The sequence below is a fragment of the Canis aureus genome, chromosome 36, assembly GCF_053574225.1.
Source record: "Canis aureus isolate CA01 chromosome 36, VMU_Caureus_v.1.0, whole genome shotgun sequence".
Classification (NCBI taxonomy): Eukaryota; Metazoa; Chordata; class Mammalia; order Carnivora; family Canidae; genus Canis; species Canis aureus.
In genome coordinates, this window is record NC_135646.1 from 6,456,733 (window position 1) to 6,469,390 (window position 12,658).

Below are 12,658 nucleotides of genomic sequence, written 5' to 3' on the forward strand. Positions count from 1 at the left end.
AGACAGGCAGAGACATAAGCAGAGGGAGAAGCAGGCTCCTTGCAGGGAGCCCAACGCGGGACTCGATCCCGGGTCTCCAGGATCACACCCTGGGCTGAAGGAGGCGCTAAACCGCTGAGCCACCTGGGCTGCCCAATAATAATGTTATTAATAATGAATAAGAGCAGCTGGCATCCAGAGTGAACAGATAGGCTAGGTTCTATGGACACCATGAGTTAAATCACCCAGTGATGTAGGTATTATTAACATTCCCATTTTGTACATGAGAAAAGTGAAGTACATAAAGGTTAAATATATTGCCCAAAGATGCACAGAGAGTAAGTGGCGGCGCTGGGGCAAACACAGGCAGTCTGATCCCAGGTTCCGTCCTGTTTACTATACCCTCCTACCTCATCATGGAAAACACAAGCACATAGCCTCCCGGAAGAAAGAGTTGGAAAGGAAAAGTTTGTATCCTCATCTGGTACGTGCTACCTTTTGTGCTAAAGCATTGCATGTGTCTCATCTCCAAGCGTCCTTACTCCACCCCGAGAGACAGAGATTTTTACTCCTGTTTTACAGATGGAGGAGATGAACGCCAAATGACGTAGCTGGTTGTGGCACACAGCTGGCACAAGGGGCAGTCAGATTTCAAGTGAAGTCTGTCTTTCCCCTGGAGTCCAAGTGTTTCCATTGCAAATGTGAACTAGTTCCGGAGCAGCTGGTATAAGGAGGGTCAGAATGAGCCACGCGTGAACAGAGAGAGTTGGAGAAAAATTTTCCTAACTCCGAAAAAGCACAGCATTTCAGTCCATGTGACACAGCTGGGCACAGCTGGAAGAAAGCATTTAGACAGTATCTGTGGCCAACGTGCTGGGGACTCATGCATTTGAGAACAAAGAGTCTGGACTACGTTTACGTGCAAAGAATCTGAGAGAGTAGCAGGCATGTCGAGCACCAGCTACTGACTGCATCTAAAAGCATCCGTCCCCTTTGCACAGTAGAGTCAAGGGCTATCCACTCACAGTGACCTCTTTAGCCTAAAGCCACCACCAGGTGGGTAAATGCCACCCAGAGGGTCATCTTTGGATGACCAAGTGGGACAGAAACCTAATTTATGTGATTGTGGAAAATCTGGACCCTCTGTCTCTTTAGTTGCCTCCCTTCCTGATGGGCTAGGAGATAGGGAAGGCAGAGAGAGAGAGAGAGAGAGAGAGAGAGAAGAGGGAGATGCCTGTCACTGGCTCCTGAAAGAGCTGTGTCCCTCCATCTTTCCTGCATGTCAGAGTTTCCCGGAGGTGACTTCCAGGGCCGAGGGGTAAAACAAGGTTGCAGAGATGAAATTTTCTAACAATGGAATTGCAGGACCGCTTCTAGAGTTCCTGAGTCACTAGGTCTGTGGCAAGACCCACAAATTTGCATCAATAACAAGTTCCCAGGTGGCCTGTGGACTACAAGTGACTTCTTCAGGGTTGACAGCTCCCCTCTTTTCCTTTTTACCCTCTGCACTTGCATCCTGGATGCATGAGTTGAGGGTCCTGGCAAGAAATAGCATTCATCTCGGGTGGTTCAACTAAAACTTCAGGGAAGGGGCTGCTTACAAAGTGTGGGAGTATGTCAAAGGGGCACACAAGGGAAACTGAGGCACCTGGAGACCAACTCCCCACCCCCCCAACAGCAGGAAGCCATCCTAAGGCAGGAATGGAAGGAAACAGTGTTTCTAGGCTTGGAGAGGGATGTGTTTGTGGAGGCTGGGCTTTATTTGGGGGTTGGTGGTGCAGGAGAGTGATTGGTATAGTGCAGGAACATGCCAGAAATGTAGCTCCAGAAGGATCTCTGCTCTTCCACTCTCCAATTGCCCCCGGAGTGCCCCATTGGCTGAATCTAGCTGGGTGCTGGAGGGCAATGGATGCAGTTATTTCCAGGGGATCCAGGGCCCAGAACGGAGCAGAGAGTGGCTCTGGGGTGGGGCGGTGTGAGAGTGTGAAAATGGAGAATGACCAGCATAGCTAGTGAGCAAGACCCTGCTCCTTTTCCTCCCTCCGTCCCATCTCTCAATGTCAACCTTTGCTTCTTCTAAAAGCTTACTAGAAGCCACTGACCCAAGAGAGCAGAGGGACTGCCTAAGGTCCATAGTCACCCTTAGGCTGGGACCCCACCCCTGTCTCACCGGTGCTTGGAGACATCAGGACTTCCAGAGAGACTGTTAGTAGAGCTGTCTCTCCCTCCCAGGGTGCATCCTCCTTAGAAGCCTGCGCCCCTGTCTCAGATAGGCTGGTGATGTTTCCACTGGCCTTCTCTGGCTTCCACATGGTCAGGGAAGCTTGGAGAAAGGCTTGCTGCTTCTGGAGCAGCTTCATGACATTCTGATAGGAGAGCTAGCTCTGAGGGATTGGGGATACAATGTGGGATGGTTGGCGGGTAAGGGACAGAGAGTTTCAAGTTATTTCCAAACCAAACCGTAAGGAACACACAGTGCTTGGCATTGGCTCAGAAAGACCTCTATGGAACAATGAAAATGAAATCTCTTAATTCTTAGGAAAGAAAACAAAGAGAGAAGGGGGAGGAGACAAGAGGCAGAGGAGAGGTGTTTATGTTTGAGGACTGTCCTAGAATTGCCAGGCAAAGGGCCATGTTGCTACTGGCCCCGGCTGGCGCGAGTTTGGCGTCTTGATTTACCTTTTTGTGGCTGTTAGGATATTTTCCTGAGCCATGCAGCAAGATCTCTGGGTCAGATAGCCCCCTCTGTGGTAAGATAATCTTTGAACATTTTAGGGGAACCGTGGGCCGGCCAGCAGTTTTATAACTTGACATGGAAGCCAGTGGGCGGCAGACAAACTTGGAGGTTCTGACACCCTCAGAACAAGGAGGACAGGCTCTCTCCCTGGACTGGGAGGCGACTCTTGGCTGTCAGGCTTCAGGAACATCTCCTAGGCCAACAGCAGTCTGGTGAAGTGGTCTAGGCCTTCCCTAGGTAGATTCAGATCGTCTCTTCCCAGTTAAGGAAGGAACTTCTGGTTCCTTTTCTTCTTGAGATAAAAAAAAACAAAACAAACAAACCAAAACCAAAAAAAAAAAAAAAAAGAACTGAAGCCAGAGTCTGTCAAGAATCAAGGAATCAAGGAACTCTTATGAATTAGGGTCATACAGCTTGGGCTGGAGACAGAGAAATGGACTTCCTGCAGTTCAGTGGCTTCCCCTCCATGGTTCTGCATTTTCCTAGAGCCCTGGATAGAGACCTTGACCTTACCATCCTATTACAAGAGCCTGATTTTATCCTTGAATTCACCCCTCTGCCATTTTGAGCCCTGTCTCCCCAGAGCACAGAATCTTCTTTGTCTCTTTTGGCTGAGATGACACAGAGGCAATTGGGCAGAATGAGAGCTTAGGCTGTGCATTTATGATGTCAGTGATCTGGAAGGGGACAGAAATCATTTCTGCCTGGGTCCCGTGGAAGAGGAGGTGCTGGTGTGGGAGAAATCCTGGCAGCATTAGGAGGAGGCAGGCATAGGCTTCTTTCCTAGATGGGGTGACTGTTTGTCCTTTGTCAAGGTTTCCTGTAACAGGCATCTCTTACTGCCCCCATGACACCCTCCAGCTGGATGGACACCTAAATAAATCACTTAATCTGGGATACCTGGTGGAGTGGAAAGAGTGCTGGATGGCAGTTTGGGGGTCTCAGGGTTGAGTTAACCTTTTGTCATTGGCCAACTTGGGAAAGACTTGGTACAGCTGGTTTCCCAGAGCTCTAATAAGGGGGTCTGGTTAGATGAACTCTGAGATTTTGTCCAGCTTTGATATTCTGTGATTCTATAGCGTGGTGGTGGCCTCTTTTGTATTTCTTGCATTCAGAGATCTCTCTGGGATTCACAATCATACTTTATTTAAAGAGGAAAACAGAGAGTTGCCGGGGTGGCTCCATCGGTTCAGAGTCTGATTCTTGGTTTCAGCCCAGGTCATGATCTCAGGGTCCTGAGATTGAGCCCTGCATCGGGCTCCATGCTCAGTGCAGAATCTGCTTGCCTCTCTCCCTTGCCCCCTGCACCTCTCCCCTAACCTCACTCATGCACACTCACTCTCCCTCTCTTAAATAAATTAGATCTTTAACAAAAATAAGGAGGAAAGCAGAGATTTGAGAATTTACCACATTTGAGAAATGTATCTTCCCGATACCACTTTGGTAATTACAGAAGTGGGGCCCTGAGCTCTGCTCACTGTGATTTTCAGAGAAGCTCAACTATTAGCAAGTCAGGGCCCTTTACTGCCCTTGAGCCTTGTGTGCCATGGATAATAATTGTATTCAGATACCTTTTCTTCTCCTAGAAGCTCCACTTCCATAGGTTGATGCATGATTCTGACCCAGACCTAGGAGTTATCTCCTGCCTCCCAACTTGGCTACATGATGTTCAGATCTAAATCAGGAGCTAGGATCAATAGTAGGGCTAACAGATGCGGGGAACATGCGAGTGGGTCGGGCTGGTAGCAGAGACTCAGAGCTGATGGAAGCACCATGAAGGCCCCATCCTTGGAGTCTGACAGATCCAGGGCTCAACCTGATGGATGCCACTCACCAGCTTAGTGATTCAGGGCTACTCAGTTCATTTCTCCAGCCTCAGTTTCAATATCTGAGAAAGGTTTACCCCCCTTTCATGATAAAATCACACCCACTTTTGGAGGTAGCTTGGAGGGTGAAATAAAAGCCTGGATGTAAAGCATTTCCCTCATTTCCTCCTTTGAGTTATATATTCAATTCATGAGTTTTCTTTTCTCCTCATTCTTTCAAATTTCTGAGGGAAGTGAAAGAGGAGAGAGCCATTCTAGAGAAAAGAAGGTCAAAGGATGATTTAGAAGTGACCTTGACATACATAGGAAGGAGTCTCACATGCCTGCACGTTATACCTTAGAGAAAGGAGAGCAGAGGAGCCCATCAGAGGAAGCACCTAATTTTAGTAGACACAAACACTCAGGGCGAGGGAATCAAGGTGGGCAGCAAAGGTGGGACCTATTCTGTGGAGTCCTGCCCATAGATTGTCAGTGGTGGATGGGCACCTAGGAGTTCCTTCTCACACTTGTCCTCACCTTTCCTCTTCCCCACTTCTGGGTCTTCTCTCTGCCTCACTCCCTACTTATTTTGGCCACTGCGAGCCAGAGGAACCCTCCGGTCTTCTGTAGCAGCAGGCTGTGCTAGGTCAGGTTTCTGAGAGTGGAGCACTGGTCACACATAGACCTTTCCTTTGTTAATACTGGTGCAGAGAATTGCTCAGAAAATTATTATGCCAAAGGAGTCTTTCCCCAGAGTCAGGAGGTCAAGGGGTGAAGAACCATCTATCCCATTCTGTACATTAAAAGATGGCCCAGTAGCCTTTTTAAGCCTCAGTAGACTCATACCATCCAGTAGCTGGAGGGATTTAGACTAGATATGAGAAAGACTGTTCTAACAATGAGACTTCAGGCCCTAGATCAGGGGCACAATACAAATTTTACACTCCTTCCCCGAAACAGAAAGAGACCCTGCTTTAAGAAAGTGGGCTTTCAGGATCAGGGGGACAGGAGAGAGACACCCTCAAGGCATTTTTTTCCTTTTGGGTTCCATGAATTAGTTCAGATATGGCTGGGTCTAGTGACCGGGCTGCCTGAGCATTCAGGTGGGGATTTAGTTCTCTATGAGCCCCATTCTTCTTTTTTTTTTTCTTTTTTCAGATTTTATTTATTTATTCATGAGAGACACAGAGAAAGGCAGAGACATAGGCAGAGGGAGAAGTAGGCTTCCTGCAGAGAGCCTGATACAGGACTCGATCCCAGGACCCCAGGATCACGACCTGAGCCAAAGGCCAGACACTCAATCATTGAGCCACCCAGGTGCCGAGTCCCATCCTTATGCTTCCCAAGCCCCATGTCCCCAGCCCCCTCCATGCATGGGGCCCAGGCCCAAATTCACAGCATGAGTTCTCCCTCTCTTGTGTTCTGCAAAGACCTGCCTTTGTTCTGTTACCCACTTCCAGCTTTCTCTGCAACAAAGAGGAAGTCCAGTTACAAATGTCCTCTTGCAAAGTAATTAAGCTCACGGCATGGGGGCCAGTGCTCCTCAGGGCTGGTCAGCAGGGAAGGGTTAGAGTCCATAATAGGTCTGCCAGGAGGGACCTGCTGGTTCTCACGTCCTTCCATCCTCTGCTGGAGGTGGTCCTCTTACATGGCTGTCCAAGTGGGGACATTGTGGGCACAGGGGCCTTGGGATATGTCCTGGGTGGTGCTGGCACAGGGCACGGAACCTCTGCTTTCTGGATGCATTGGCCACTGGGAGGCTGCAGGCTCACCCACATGTGGCCGTAGGGAGTGCTTAAGGAAGGCCTTTGTTCACTCAGAACCTCTGAATAAGCTCATAAAAGAGAAGGCTGGGTTGCCACGGGAGTGGTGGGGGAGGAAGAAAAGAGAGGAATTGATTACTCTGTGTGTAGTGTAGGGACCCAAAGTACTCTTTCTTTGCAAAGGGAAATGACAGAGATTACAGTTAAAAGGATTTAAGTGAGAACTGAGCACCAGGACAAACAGAGAAACGTGCTGGGTTGCTTTCCTGTGGATGTTCTCCAGAAAGGAATAAGCTATATATTTGAGAATCCTAGCTGGAGGCAAGGAAATGAATTCCCTGGCTGTGTATCATACTTATTGGATGTGACAGATTGGAGATGGCCCAGGGCACTGGACCTTGGCATCTTCTAGAATTTCTGCTATGAGTTAGGAATATTTCAGAGATATCTTTTCCTGTAGGTACAACTAGAACCCACAGAGGTTTTTCGGAAGGAAGACTTTGGCCATCCAGAAGGAAGAACATTCTAACGACCAAAGTTGTAGAACAGTGGAAGGGACTGTTTTGTTAGGACAGTAAACTTAGAGCTTATAATTCCTTTTGGTGGAAAGGTTGTTTCATTAGGCCAGTGTTTGTTTACTAATTTATTTCCTTGTCTTTTGAATACCTACTATTTACCAAGTGTGCAGACACAAAAATGAAAAAAGCATAGATATTCTGTGTTTGGGGAGTTCATCGTGTAATGGGAAGGCAGACAGAGAAACAGAGCAATTGCAATTTTGCATTGCAAGGACTATATAGAAGCACCAAGAAAGAGCTATGGAAATGCAGAAGGGGGGAATAAGAAACAGGTCTTACTGAGGCAAGAAGGGAAGCCTTCTCAAAAGAGGCAATCTTTCAGCTGGCAGGTGTCTCCTAATCCACTTCCATTCCAATCCAGTCCACATAGGCAAAGAGAATGGATGCAAATATAAGTTCTCTGAAGAGCTAGTTATTCAGATGCAAGTTCATATTTGTGCCCTCAGAGCTGTGTGCCTCGGGATGGAGGAGACATAGATGAATAAAGCCTGGTCTTCAAGGAACGTCCATTCTTCTAGCAGCCTCTCTCCAGGATGTGTGCACCTGGCTCCGGTGTAAAAGGTGGATCAGAGAGAGGGAGTGAATAGAGTGACCACTTGGAAGGGGTGTCAGGGGCAATGGTAGGGAACCCAAGCTTTCATGGGGTGGAAGTGGCATCTAATATGTGGCTGGCCAAGCAAGGACATTAGGATACAGAAAACAAAACATGGAGTCCTTCTATCTCCGGTTCATAGCCCTGGGTAAGAGGTCTATTGAATGCCAGCAGGAAGTTGGGACATGCTTTACTGTTTGCTTATTGCCTGGGTGCAGCAAGAGGTAGGGAGGGTAAGGGTACTGGGTGGGGGGGGGAGGGGAAGACAAAAGTCATCTCTTTTGTTCTTTCTGTGCTATTGGTACCACTGAGGAACTCAAGCATCTCCGAGGGAGTATTGGGGTATCAATCAGGTCCAATCATGAGTCAAAACAACTGGTCTGATTTTTACCAGAGGTAATTTACCCCAAACAATTTACCCCAAACAAGTTGGGGTGTTGAGGAGATGAGGAGATGCCAGACCAAGATATTTGCCAAAAGAAGTCAGGTTTTGGCTTCTGAGTTAGTTCATGTAACACCAGCTACTGAAATAAACACGAACTGAAAAATGTATTTTAGCTCAAAGACAATATAATTTTTTTTCTAGCTCTCATAAGTCCAATAACAGTTTTTTTGATCACTGACTGATTCTTTTCTTGGATCCCTGGGCGATTCAGGGACCAAAGTTTCTTCTCTTTTATGGCTCTGTAACTTTAGCACATGGCATCAAGTTTGCATACTCATCTGTATCAAGCCAGCAAAAAAAAAAAAAAAAAGAAAGAACAGGGAATATGTGAAGTTTTCGTGCACCCGGCCTAGAAGTGACACCTGGGGCCCCAGTCCATTGGCTAGAACCTAGGGGGACACATCTAGGTGCCAGGGAGCAGTTAGGGGAATATAGTCTAGTTGTATGCACAGGAAGAAGGGAGAATGAAGAACTAAACAGCCAGATTCAGCCACAGGTCGTAGACAGGTTAGTCTTTCAGCAATCTTACTGATGAATGCTGGCTGAGCCTACCTCATGCCACGGGAGTGTGCAAGGAAGAGGAGTCGGAGAAGGTGGGGAAGACGCAGGAAATAAATGCCCGAAGAAATCATAGTTTATTTTTTGCTTCAGAGCCTTATGTTGCCATGGTGCTTTTGCTTTCAGGGAGGTTCTTCATTTATTTCGATCCTGTTCCTGGGAAGAAGAGGATGGTAGAGAAGATTCTTTCCACCTCTTTTTCCTTTTTTGTTTTCAATTAGTGAAGCAATCCATGCTCACTGACAAAAGAAAAAACAACAGAATTCAACGAGTATGTATGTTGGAAATATGTTCCTCTCATTTTTTGCTTGTCTCTTGACTTTGTTTATGGCATCTTTTGCAACAAATGTTTTATATTTTAATATTGTAAACTTTATTATTAATTTTTGTTATTTCCCCTTCCCTACTCCTAAGTCATAAACACGTCCTCCCATATTTTCTTCCAATACTTTCATGTGCATATTGTTAAGGTTTTTTAATCCATCTGGATTTTATTTTTGTGAATGACATGGCATAGAAATCTGATTTTATTTATTTTTTGACCAGATGATGAGCTAATTATCTATCCTTTTCCAACTATTTGAAATGATGCTTTTATCATATCTTAATTGCTTCATAATGCCTGCTGTATTGGTTTCCTCTTGCTGTTGTAACAAATTACACAAACTTAGTGGCTTGAAACAACACATATTTAATATCTCACAATTAGATATCAGCATCTCAATGGTTTCTTGGGGCTAGAGTTAAGGTGTTGGCAGGGCAGCATTCCATCTGGAGGCTCTAGGGAGAACCTGTTTCCTTACCTTTTCCAGTTGTCCACATTCTTTGGTTCATGGCCTCCTACCATTTTAAAGTCAGTAATGGCCAGTAAAGCCTTTGCTTTATTGGTTACTCTGGAACTCACTCTCAGGACACTCTCTTTCACTTTTAGGGACCCTTGTGATTTACAATGAGCCTACCTAGATAATCCAGGATAATCTCCTACTTTATTCAGGGTCAGCTGATTAATCCCATTTGCAACCTAAATTTCCCCCTGCCATGTGTTAAGGGACTGAATCTTGTCTCCCCATAATTTATATGTTGATGCCCTCACCCTGAGTACTTCTGAACATGACTATATCTGGAGATGGGGTCTTTAGAGAGGTAATTAAGGTTAAGTAGGTTGTTTGGGTGGGCCCTGGAATAATCTGCCGGGTGTCTGTAGGGGAACATTTGGACATACAAGGAGACATGAGGGATACATGAATATGGAAGAAAAGACAATATAAAAAGGCAGTAATAGTATGGCCATCTGTAGACCAAAGAGGGAGACCTCAGGGAAGACCAATTTTGCTGACATCTTGAACTTTCAGCCTCCAAAACTGTGAGGAATTACGTTTCTGTTGTTGAAGCCACCTCGTCTGTGGTGCTTTGCTATGGCAGCCCTAGCAAATGAATACACCATTTAATACAACGTATTCATAGGCTCTGGGGATAAAGGCATGGTGGGGGAGGGAAAGGCATCTTTGGAAAGCCATTATTCTTTCTACCACACAATTGATTCATAGGTTTTCTCTTCTGTTGCACTGATCTATTCATTTATTCCTGAGCCAATACTGAATTTTAAACATGGGTAGTGTTATTATAGTTATGTTATCCAATACGGAGAATTTCCTCTTCTGCACTTTGTTCTCGTTTACTCAGTATTTTCTCAATTGTTCTTTTTTTTTTAACATCTTATTTATTTATTCATGAGAGACACAGAGAGAGAGGGAGAGACACAGGCAGAGGGAGAAGCAGTCTCCATGCAGGGAGCCCGATGTAGGACTCGATCCCAGGACCCCGGGGTCATGACCCAAGTCAAAGACAGACGTTCAACTGCTGAGCCCCCCAGGTGCCCCTCAATTGTTCTTCTGCACTTGTTCTTCCCTATCAATTTTAGAATCATCTGGCCAAGTTTCCTGAAAATTGTGATTGCATTAAATTTGCAGATTAATCTGGAACAACTGATATCTTCCCACAAAGACAGTATTTTCCATTTAATTAGATCGTCTGTATGCCTTTCTTCATAATGTTCTTTTACATTTCCTGGTAGTAGGTTTTTCAGAAGTGCTTTATAACTGTCATTGATATCGGAAATAAGTCAGTTCTTCCTCCTTTATGGAAGGAAAACAGGCCCATAGAGTGAAAGGACTTATCCGAGACCACACAGAATCATGAAACTGGTTCTAATGGAATACAAGCCTATGCGTCTAGCCTCCTCCCTGTCCTATCCTTGGCCCTATGGAGCCACTAGGCCAGCTTCCATTAGATCCAGGGTGCAGTATTCTGTTTTTGTTCAATGCTCACGTGTCCATTAGAAAAGTGCTGGGCTGTGCCTGGGAACAGGCTGCCTTTGAGCTTGGGATGGTGGAGAGGTCATATAAGAGTTCCTCCTGTTTCATAGATGGAAGCATTATCGGGTAGAGGGCGGGTGAGGAGAAGCTTGAGGAGCAAGGAAGGGAGCATCTGTAGAATCACTTACTTCTTAACCCTGGCCCATTAAGCAACTATCATCTGGGAAGGAGTGTGTGCTCATAAAAAGTAATAACAAATAGAGCTCTTATCCACAATTCATAAGAAATAAAAATCCAGTTCCTGCTCACTAGGGAGCAGTAAATAGGCCCCAGAACTCTTCATTAGAATGACTAAAGAGATTAAGAATGATGAAAGAGAAATGTTAGGTTAATTTGACCTTGGAGGAGAATATGTACTATGTCCCAGAGATGCTAAGGGTCAAGGAAGGCAGAGGGAAGTGATGAAAGACTGAGTGTCTCTCAGGTTGGCAAGGCTACCTTCTTTCATGGCCCCAGCTGCAGGAGCAGCAGCAGGTAGCAGAGGTGGCCTTGACCTTGACCATCTACCTGGACACCCTTGGGGCTCCTTTAAGTAGCTGCCTGGTTTGGATTCCCTCAGCCTCTCACATAGCCTTAATCAGGGGTCATGATCCATTGGCTACACTCAAGGATACTGCCTTTGCAAATACTTTGGGGGATTTTCCAAGCAAGTATCTTTCAGCAGCTGCATCTCTAAATGGCTGGTGTCTGAGAAGTTGGGGAATATTGCATATTCCCAAACAAAGAGAGGCTTTTGAATTCCCAACTCTAATCTGTACCTGAAGGCCTCAATTTCACAAACCAGGAAATGGAGTTATGAGAAGGAAGTTATTTGAGTCAACATTGTCCATTAATCCTAAAAGTCTTAGAGCGTGGGGCTTCAGAATAGTTCACTCCTAGGATGCGGCCCTTCCCCTCACCCCTGCTAGGCTGGTGGGTCAGATTATGAGCCATGGAAACAACAGAGACTTATATGTCAATAGTGGTAAGTGTGTATGCTTTGGGAAAGAATGTGCAGGAAAAAGGGAAAGGTCCTTTGTATGTTCAGAGGCAGAAGACTGTTGCTCCTCCACTGACACAGAGGAAATGTTCTATCTGGAAACTGAGTATTAGATCATTTGTCTATCCAACCGTTCATTTGTCCATTCATCCATCCAACCATCCATCCAACCATCCATCCATCCATCCATCCATCCATCCATCCATCCATCCAGTATATGTATGCATGCCCTGCACAAGTAGTGTTTGGATGCTATGGAGTCATGAGGTGCTTTGAAGATAAATTTGGAGTTAATCCTAGAGTCAATGAGGAACCATCGAAGATTCTGGGATGGGGGAGTGGTTGAATGTAGGAGCTAGTTTAGGAACAGCAGGGCAGCATAAAGAGAGATCTAAGAGGCAAAGTTCAGGTATAGTCCTCTTACAGGTCTCCCAGGTGAATTTGAATGCATGTCTTTTCTGGTTAGGTTACTGAGCCACATTTGGGTCTTGACTGAAAAGAGATCAGACAAAAATGAGATGGATGTAAAAATTGGCTAGAAACCTGAGAAAACAAGTTCTCTGATGTGGAATTATTTGGGGGATATTCAGCTCAACAGACATTTGCTGGGTACACAGTCCTTGATTCTTCTAGTAAATTTTCTTTCATCTTTCAGCCCAAGGGGCTCTGTGCTTTCTGGTAGGACTGCCAGGGAGGACAGGGCTGAGTATTTGTTGCTCATTTCAAGCCACTCCAACAAATTCGGCAACCTGGTCTATAGAGCAAGTTTGGGAGTTGAGGTTACATTTTGTATGCAGAGAAAAGGGGAGAGTGAAGATAGGGGTTTGCTGGGAAATAGGCACCAAGA

General features: G+C 45.8%; 1 long non-coding RNA gene across 3 annotated transcripts in view; it reads left to right on the forward strand.

The window, feature by feature from the left end:
- LOC144305939 (uncharacterized) overlaps positions 1–12,658 on the forward strand; it is a 53,613-nt gene that overhangs the window by 21,069 nt on the left and 19,886 nt on the right. Inside the window, exon 1 of one of the 3 annotated variants that reach the window (XR_013372970.1) lies at positions 2,606–2,729. The exons of the other annotated variants lie outside the window; for them this stretch is intronic. This is a non-coding gene — a long non-coding RNA (uncharacterized LOC144305939). Of the gene's footprint in view, positions 1–2,605; positions 2,730–12,658 lie in introns of those variants that run through there. 3 annotated transcript variants of the gene reach the window in all.